Source organism: Narcine bancroftii, chromosome 1, assembly GCF_036971445.1.
Source record: "Narcine bancroftii isolate sNarBan1 chromosome 1, sNarBan1.hap1, whole genome shotgun sequence".
In the NCBI taxonomy this organism is placed as follows: domain Eukaryota; kingdom Metazoa; phylum Chordata; class Chondrichthyes; order Torpediniformes; family Narcinidae; genus Narcine; species Narcine bancroftii.
In genome coordinates this window covers 378896326-378906043 of record NC_091469.1, presented here as the reverse complement: position 1 = coordinate 378906043, position 9718 = coordinate 378896326, and the positions used below count along the sequence as shown (strand labels likewise).

At 43.9% G+C, this 9718-nt stretch overlaps 1 long non-coding RNA gene across 2 annotated transcripts; it reads left to right on the top strand.

Annotated features, from left to right (window-relative positions):
- The first annotated feature begins 290 nt into the window (after nt 1-290).
- LOC138752859 (uncharacterized) lies at nt 291-5741 on the top strand. 2 transcript variants are annotated; one of them, XR_011350991.1, is made up of 4 exons: nt 291-1096; nt 1324-1502; nt 4079-4350; nt 4465-5741. It is a non-coding gene; the product is annotated as an uncharacterized lncRNA (long non-coding RNA). The 2 variants fall into 2 exon arrangements; XR_011350992.1 differs by lacking the exon at nt 4079-4350 and having other exon boundaries at nt 4465-5739.
- Nucleotides 5742-9718: the final 3977 nt, after the last annotated feature.

Genomic DNA, 9718 nt, shown 5'->3' with positions numbered 1-9718 from the left:
CCATATGCCGAGTGCTTCAATTTTGAAAACTGTATGGGAATTGTAGATTAATTAGTGTATTTGGGGGATGCTTTCCCCTTACTTTCTTTCCCATTGTTCCCCACTACAAGGTCACGATCACCCACTGTCCTCAGCTACAAGGTCACAATAACCTACTGTCCCCAGTACAAGGTCACAATCACACACTGACCCCTGCTACAAGGTCACTATCACCCACTGTCCCCGTTACAAGATCACAATCACCCACTATCTCCCGCTAAAAGGTCACGATCACCCACTGTCCTCAGCTACAAGGTCACAACAACCTACTGTCCCCAGTACAAGGTCACAATCACCCATTGACCCCAGCTTCAAGGTCATGAACAGCCATTGACCACAGCTACAAGGTCACAAGTGACCACAGTCCACAATCAACCTCCCTCACAGAAGATCATATTATGCCAGTAGGCAGTGATAATGCGGCAGACGCCAAGGCAGCGGTGATCAAGTTGGGAGACAGTGGCACTAGATAAGGCGGAACTCCACACAGCGACACAAGGCTTCGCGCCAGGCTGCGGGCAGTGACAGCTTTTTGAAATCTGGACTGGGATCGAAGTGGTGCAGTGGAGGGCAGGCAGCTGGATATGGGGCAACAGAGGCAGCTACATCATCACTAATTGTCCCTAAAAGGATGTCCTCCTTCCTTCCCTCCTTTCTCCTTCCCTCCTTTCTCCTTCCTTCCCTCCCTCCTTCCTTTTTTCTTCCTTCCTTCCCTCCTTCCTTTTCTTCCTTCCCTCCTTTCTCCTTCCTTCCCTCCCTCCTTCCTTTTTTCTTCCTTCCTTCCCCCTTCCTTTCTCCTTTTTTCCTTCTTTCCTTCTTTCTTTCCTTTTCCTTTTTCTCCTTTTGTTTACAAAATGCTTTCAGTCATAGCAATTCTTTGACAGCTTTTGACTGACATGCAAAAGAATGCTTTCCACTGTACCTTGGTCCACCTGATAATGATAATACCCGACTCCAATGGAGGATCTGTTCTGCAGGACCTAAGCCAGCCTGGATGGTGACGGCTGCATGCCAGACACAGTTCAGAAGCTCCAGAAATTGGAAATCCTTTCACACAGTGAATAGGAATTATATTTAATAACTCATTAGATCTTTATTACCTTGCGCAGTTAATTGCGGTAGGGCTAGCATTCCCTCACTTATTGCTATTCATCCTGATTACTTTGCTGTTCCAACATTGTGTAAATGTTTATGGATCAGTGTTTAATAAGGTCATTGATGGGAATTTTCTGTGTTCCTCGATTAAATAATTCCCCATCTATTCTGTCTATTCATGGCTTATAGATACAATGTGCCTCCCACTGCTGCTTCGAGCTATACGATCACAAAGGTCCCAGTGTTGCGCTGAGTTATTTGAGTACAGCAGAGCGGGGGCAATAGCATCAGTTCAGATGTGGCACTTCATCTCCCTCTGCTCCTGCCTATCCTGTGGCTCGTCTGCTGCTGTTTTGCTCCTCTGCCAGGTAAGATATAGCAACAGCTTTGTGGAATTGGGCTAATGCAGCAGATGTAGGAAATCTGAAAACTGAGATTTGACTCAGACTGAGTTAAGCAAGACAGACTGAAAATGGTGGGGTCTGGAAAAACTGAACAGGTCATGCAGCATCCATAGGAAGCAAAGAGTAACCAACATTTCAGACCTGCACCCTTTGTCAAGTAGGAAAAAATTAGCAGGAGCCTGAATAGAGAGCTAAACTTAATCTTACACATAGATGCAAGGCCTGTTCTCCCAATTTCTGTTGAAAGACACCTTTCCAATACCAGAGGCATGGAACAAGTAGGAAGAAGCTCTGTGAGAAAGTCAATATATGGTGTGATTGTAGAAAAAACACACTGTTACTAGCCCAGAGGACCCAAAACCCAGCAGCAATAGATATTCACCACAACAAATGGTTACTTAAACAAAAGTTGCTTTTAATTATTTTTAAACATGAAAACAGGATCACAGTTTAACTTATCACTATTAACTTAACTAACCTAACTTAACCCCCTTCTAATTCTAAGCGCACGTGTATGTAATGTGTGTGTACGTTCAGAAAAGTTATTTGATTCACAGTCCAATCTCACTTTTCATTCCTCCAAGTTCACTGGTTGCAGGCAATTCTTATACTGTGCACAGAATTTAACATTTATAAAGTTCACCAGGCTTTGGTGCTTGAAAGGTAAACGGTTACTGCTCAGGAAGGTTCTTGTCGGTTTTCAGAGAGAGATTTGTTGTATGCTGGACACCCACAACTGATTCTTTTTTAATCAGCCACTTCAGTGTCTTGTCGATGAAACTTGCCCCTTCAGGGTTCTCCAGACAATAACCTCTTTCTTTGAGGTCACCACAGAGTGCCTTTTTGTTTCTCTTATTTCAAGTGAAACTTTAAACAGCCAGTCCTCTCCTCTTGCATGAACCACAAGAGCTTTGACCAGGCTGAACTAAGAACTCACAACCCATCTTCCAAATGGGGTTTTCCATAATCTTTCCAGCTTGTCCTGTTCCAGTCCTCATTGCTGCTGCTGACTGTAAAACTGCAGAACTGATCTGTGTGTGTGTGTGTGTGTGTGTGTGTGTGTGTGTGTGTGTGTGTGTGTGTGTGTGTCTCTCTCTCTCTCTCTTTCTCTCTCTCTCTCAGAGAAAAACCTGTTTAACTCTCTCTGCTTGCAAAACCAAATGACCCTCTTAGAGCAGTAAGTTCCACTGCAGATAGTCTGTGGCTCCAAGTTCTTTCATCTGTTGCATTTTTGTAAACAACAATCCATTAGTGAAGTCTCTTGGACACTCTCCAAAGCTTCTGCAAAGGCTCTGGGGCCAATATGTCTAGCATTATCAGAGCTCCAGTATTTTAAATAAGATCTGTTTTAAAGTGTTTGTATGTGACCTACTCTAAAAAACTTGCCCCAATTTATCTCCCAAAACCATATCTATACACTGTCACAACACAAAATGCTGGAGGAACTCAGCCAGTCTTTCAGTGTCCATAAGAGACAAAGATACATTGCCGACGTTATGGGCCTGAGACCTTCTTTAAGGAATAAGCAAAGAATTCTTCACACAGAGGGTGGTGGAATGTGGAACATTTAAACAGGCACAGTTAGTGTAGTGCTTAACACAACATTATTACAGCAGCAGGAACCTGGGTTCGAATCCTGTGCTGTGTGTAAGCAATTTGTTCATTCTCTGGGTGCTCTGGTTTCCTCTCACATTCCAAAGATTATAGGTTTAGTAGGTTAATCAGTCACATGACTGTATTTAGGTGGCACGGGCTCTTGGTCCAGAAGGGTCTGTTACCGTGTTGCATCTCTAAATTAAAATAAAGATCCATGGATAGGAAAGATGTAGAGGGATATAGGCAGAATGCATGCTAGTAAGACTAGCTCAGCAGGCATGGATAAGGTGGGATGAAGGGCCTATTTCCATGCTGTGCAACTCTTTGACTTTGACAGTATCTGTGAATAAATTAATGGCATAAGGTTAGTGCCATCAATAAACACTCCATGTTAGCTGTGTTCCAGGATAACTGAATATTTATTATTTATCTATCTTTTTGTGTATATTTATTGTATTTTTAATTCAATTAAATATTTAGATCATAGTTTTTCTTGTTGTTTTGTCATTTTTTTAACCTGTTCAACTCAACTGCAGAAGAATCTCAAGTGTTTGCACAATGTGCATGACAATAAACTCATTATCATTTGAGGTGCTTTGCACAATGCAGAATTAGGCCATTTGCACCATTAAACCCTGATGGAATGGGGGTGGGGGTGGGGGGGGAGTCCAAATCTTGTGCTTTTGAGCACAAGCCAAGGAATGAGTGGAACAAACTAGTCAGAAAGATAAATCATTCAGGGCCAAACATTTGGATTCATTTATATGGAGTGTAAATAATGAAATTCTATTGGCATACCAATGCATTCATCAGAATGAGGTAATTTTCTGACATTGATATGCTTACCTCTTTCTCCCTTCCACTTTTAAACAAAAGGTTGAAAGAATTTGCATAAAATCAACACCCCTGAATGACTTTCAAATGTTGCTGAGTTTATTATGCAGAGTACCGAGATCAAGGAGATAATCAACACTCACATGGACTGAGAGCCACCCTTGTGATTATCATCTCCTGAGTCTGCAGTAACCATAAGATGTAACCTCAGAATTTATCTGGTCATTAAACTTCTGAGAGGCAAGATAAATATCACTTTACCACCATGAAAATGGGCCTCACATAGGTCAAACACAATGGCTATTTTTATTTGGAGTATCAACTCCCTATTATCAACCAACAGGACTTCATAAGTCTCTCTGGGTTAGAAGCAACAAGCTGGGTGGGCCTCTGATTTACCCATAGCTGTTGATTTTATATGCATGCTGCTATTTTCAGACTTACATGCACATGTAAAAGTTTAATTTATGTAATACTCTTCTTGTTGATCTTTCAGTGCAGGGAGAAATCGGTGACAGAATGCTGCCAACTGGCACCTGCTGAGGGTCGCTACTGAGGCTTGGCGCAGCCAGCACAAGGGTGTTGTGGGGAAGGACAACTGTCCAGAGTTAAACAAGAAAATCTGAAGATACTTTGATTATAGTTTACACAGCAATTTTATGTAGACAACAGTTAGAGTCCTACTGTTTCTGGGCATTGAGGGGCTGAAACCAGCAGGAAAGTCCCTCAAGCAACAGAGGGGGTAGTAACAACAAGGAGCCACAGAGGTGGCAATGGTGTAAATAGAGGCTGTATGTAACAATGTACAATGATGGAAATTGACACCAATATTGGAGAAGGAAGAAACTGTTCAAAGGGGATCATCTCTGTTGTGTGCGTGAAACCAATTGGATAGGTCCCAAGGGGAATGCATCTGAACGCAGCTGATTATTTACACACGTAGGGGAATCACAGCAGGGGTAAAAGGCACACGTACTCGCACTCGCCGGTTTAAATGATACACTCGCAACTACTCATGGGTAGAAGGCTTTACAATCAAGTTACAACCTATGATACCTGCCACCCCTTGATATCTCTGCCAGGCACGGGTCTTATCTAACTAAACCAGGGACTCTAGGCACTCAGTACTACAGCTCCCAATCCTTTGACTATGCACTCCTTACCAACATACCTTTAGCATTTCCCACAGTTCCCCACCTAGAGTGGAGCTTGGGTTCATCCTACAAGAGAAAGAGGAAGATGGCTCACATGTGGTGGACTTTATTGTACCATCAGCTGGAGAGTCTAGCCCAGGTATCAATGAGGCAATTAAAGGGGCCAATGACTAGGTGTGCGCTGACCAGTTGGCAAGTTGGCCTTGATTGGTTGGTGATCTGACTTCCAATTATGTTCCAGATGGAGAGGTCAATCCATATTCCCACCAGATTCCAAACAGAGGGGGTCACATTTTGGGCCTGAGCCCTTCTTCAAGGAATAAGCAGAACCTGATTCAGGCCCAAAACGTCGGCAATATATCTTTGTCTCCTATAGATGTCAAAGAGACCGGCTGAGTTTCTCCAGCATTTTAGTATGTTTTTACCACAATCACAGCATCTGAGGTTCATGTTTTATGTTTCACTCTGACTAGGACTGTGGACAGGACTTTAAACTAAATAGTAGGTGGGTGGGTTCAACAGATGGGAAAGGATAAATAAAGTAAAAGAGAAGAATGTGGATAAAGTAAAAGTTAAAAAAAGAGAAAAGTAAGAGTAGAGATGAGAAAAGTCAAGTGCAAAACAGGCAAAACTTACCAGATTTTAAAAGCACAATGGGTATAAGGGGACTTTATCTGAATGCCCATGCCCATAGTATTCGAAACAAGGTCAGTGAACTTGTGGCACAAATCAGTACAAAGGGGTATGATCTAGTGGCCATTACAGAAATGTGGTTGCAGGGTGAAGACAAATGGAAATTAAATATCCAAGGATGTCAGGTAATAAGGACAGGCAGGAAGGTAAGGGAGGTGGGGTAGCACTCTTAGTTAAGGGTAAGATCAGGGCAATAGTATGAGATGATGTAAGGAGCAAAATGTTGAGTCCATTTGGGTAGAAATTAGGAATAGTAAAGGGGAAAAAAAATCACAGAGACATGTAAGGATGGAACCACAGTCATCATCAGGGACTTTAATCAGGTTGGTCGATGCAAATTTGAGGAGGACTTCATAGAGGGAGCAGTTCCTACAGAAGGCAGAGAGTTGAGGAGAGAGGAAGTTGTATCTGGTGGTGGGATCATGTTGTAGGTGGTGGAAATTACAGAGTGTTGGATGAGGAGGCTAGTAGGTTGGTAGGTGAGGACAAGAGGAAATCCTGTGTTTGCTACCTCTGGAAGCAAAGGAGGCCAGAGCAGAAGAGTGGGAAATAAAGGAGATGCAGATAAGTTGATGAACTCATTACAAGTGAATGAGGCAGCCCTGATGTAGTCATCAATATAGCAGAGGAAAAGTTGAAGCACTTGGCCTCTGTAGGCTTGCAGCATGGATTACTCCACAAAGCCCACAAATAGTCCATGAACTCACCAATTTCATTCACTTTGCTGTCAACTTCCACCCTGATCTCAAACTCACCTGGTCCATCTCCGGCAACTCTCTCCCCTTTCTTAATCTCTCTGTCTCCATCTTGGGAGACAAGCTTTCCACAGACATATTTTAGAAACCCACAAACTTCCACAACTACCTCAACTATACTTCCTCACATCTTTGCAAGGATTCTATTCCTTTCCCCAAATTCTTCATCGCCAAGATGAGGTCTTCAGTCCAGATCATCTGAATTGTCCTCCTTCTTCCACAAACATGGCTTCCCCTCCACCTCCATCAACTCAGCCCTCTCCCGTGTCCCCTCCATTCCCTGCTTATCTGCCCTGGCCCCTCTGCCCCCAGAAGCAACAAAATCAGGATTCCCCTTATCCTCACCTACCACCCCATCAGCCTCCGGATCCAAGACATTATCTTTCATAATTTCTACCATCTACAACATGATTCTACAACCAGGCACATCTTCCCCTCCCCCCTCCATAGGGACTGCTCCCTCATCCACTCATCCCTTCCCATTAATCGGCCCTTGGCATCTTCTCCTGCGGCTGCAGGAAGTGCCACACTTGTGTCCACACCTCTTTACTTAACACCAACAGGGTCAGCGCCAGAATGCATGTTAGAGGGTGACTCACTCAGCAGGGGCGGGGGGGTGCAAGCAGGGGACCTACCTGTCAATGGGTGGGGGGGGTGCTGCCCGGGACCTACCTATCATTAATACCATCTGCCTGCCCTCCAATGTGGTACACGAGGGCGATCCTTTTATTGTGTGTGTGTATCACTAGACACTACTGGTGCCTGATGCATGCTAGTGATGTGGTCAGAGGCAGATGGAGAATCACTAACTTAGCCGCTAGTGATGTGGGAGGGAGTGGTGGCAGGGATAGCCGTGACTGTATGGGGGGTGCACAGCACCTCATTGGGGGGGCAATGCCCACAGATGCTGCCCTTTGGTGCCAACCTTGACCACCAAACAGTCCTTTGAACTGAAGCAAATTTTCACTTGTGTATCCGCAGGAGTTATCTACTGCATCCAGTGTTTTTAAATTAAATTTCAATTTTTTTAATTTAAAATTTTCATTTAAAAAAATGAAAACATTCAGCACAGTAACAGGCCATTTCAGCCCACGAATCCGCACCGCTCAATTTACACCCCATTAACCTACACCCCTGGTACGTTTTGAACAGTGAGAGGAAACCAGAGCCCTGGAGAAAACTCACACAGACATGAGGAGAAAGTACAAACTTCTTTACAGTCAGTGCAGAATTCGAACTCCAGTCCAGTCCCCATTGATAACTGCTACACCAACAGTGCTCATGTTGTGGCCTTCTCTACATCAGAGAGACTGGACACAGATTGGAACATCTGAGTATCTTCACTCTGTCTTCATCAGTGACAGGGATCTCCAAGTGGCCAACCACTTCAATTCCGCACCCCATTCGCATACTGACATGTCCATCCGTGGCCTCATGTACTGTCTCACCAAGACCACCCATAAATTGGAGGAGCAACAACATTTTTCATCAGGGCACTCTCCAACTGGAATGCATTAACATCGACTTCTCTGGATTCTGCTAGCCCTCTCTTCATTCTCCCTCCTTTCCCTTTCCCATTGTTTTCATTCCTCCAGCTTTCCTCTCCCTTCCCTCTCCAATCACAGAGCCTTCCCTCCTCCCCCTGCTTGCTGGTGTGCCTCCCTCCCTTATCCACTTCCTGCCTTTGGAACTGTGCTCCTCCCCCTGCCCCTCCCTCCACCATTCTCTTTGGGAACCTGACTAAATTTTTCATGCCTGGATGAATGTTCAAGCCTAAAACATTGGTTTTGCATCTTTATCTTTATCTTTGCAATCTCCTGAATTGTGTTTTTACTTCAACTATGCAACATGCTACCTTAGATCTTGCCCTGTGCTGTGTGAAAAGCATAACTGAAACATTTTCACTCTGTACAGACTGGCTATAATATTTTTCAATCAAATCAACTCACCACTTCATTATCAATAAAATGGGATGTCGGGAAATACCAAGTCCTTTGACTTAAGTAGGGTCTTTGCCAGTGCTGTGATCTCCGTGGTTATATTCTGGGCCTCTGCTTGTCCAAGGTTTGTAGGCTCAGGTTCCATGATGCTTTGAGTCTGCTGGTCAAGGATAAATGTAAGAAGCAGAAGCAGGAGTCAGTCATCTGGCCTGTCGAGCCTGCTCACCATTCAATCATATCATGGCTGATCTGGCCATGGACTCAATTCCATTATTCATCTGTTCCCCAGCAACCTTATTTCATCTATGATTCAAAATAAATCTGTATCTTAAATACATTTAATGAGGCAGCCTCTCTTGATTTATTGGGCAGAAAATTCCACAGATTCACTCCTCTCTAGGATCATATTGTCAACAGTCATTTCTAACTCTGGCTTCTCTTCTTTAACCAGTCCTCCATCCACACCAATACATTACATCCTTCTTCTTATTATTATTATTGCAAATGCAGCACTTTACCCAATGCCTCCTGGAAATCCAAATATACCCCCATCCACCTGTTCCCCTCTATCCATTGTGCTCATTGGATCCTCAAAGAACTCTTGTAAATTTTTTAAACATGGCAAATCTCTTCTAAATCCTTACTGCAACCGCCTGATGAAACAATTTCTCACCAAAATTAAGGAGCTGATTGTTGACTTCAAGAAAGAAAAGCCAGATGTATACAATCCAGTGATCACGGGGGATTAGAGGTGGAGAGGGTGAGCACATTGAAGTTCTTGGGAAACATGACAGCACCACTTGTGAAGGAAACATGACAGCACCACTTCTTCCTCAGGAGTTTGCAGAGGTTTGAGATGACACCAGAAACCCTGGAAAATGGGTGGTTGAAAGTGTGCTGACTGGCTCCATCACGGTCTGGTATGGGGACACCAATACCCCTGAGCATAAAGCCCTCCAAAAGGTAGTGAATACAGCCTAGGACATCACAGGCAAAACTCTCCCTACTATTGAGAACATCTACAGGGAATGCTGCAGTTGGAGTGCAGCAGCAATCATCAAGAACCTACACCACCCAGTACACGCTCTGTTCTCGCTACTGCCATCAGGGAAGAGGTATAGGTGCCAAAACTCGCACCACCAGGTTCAGGAATAGCTGCATCAGACTCGTCAACAATAAACTCAGAGACTCATTTAAGGATTCTTACT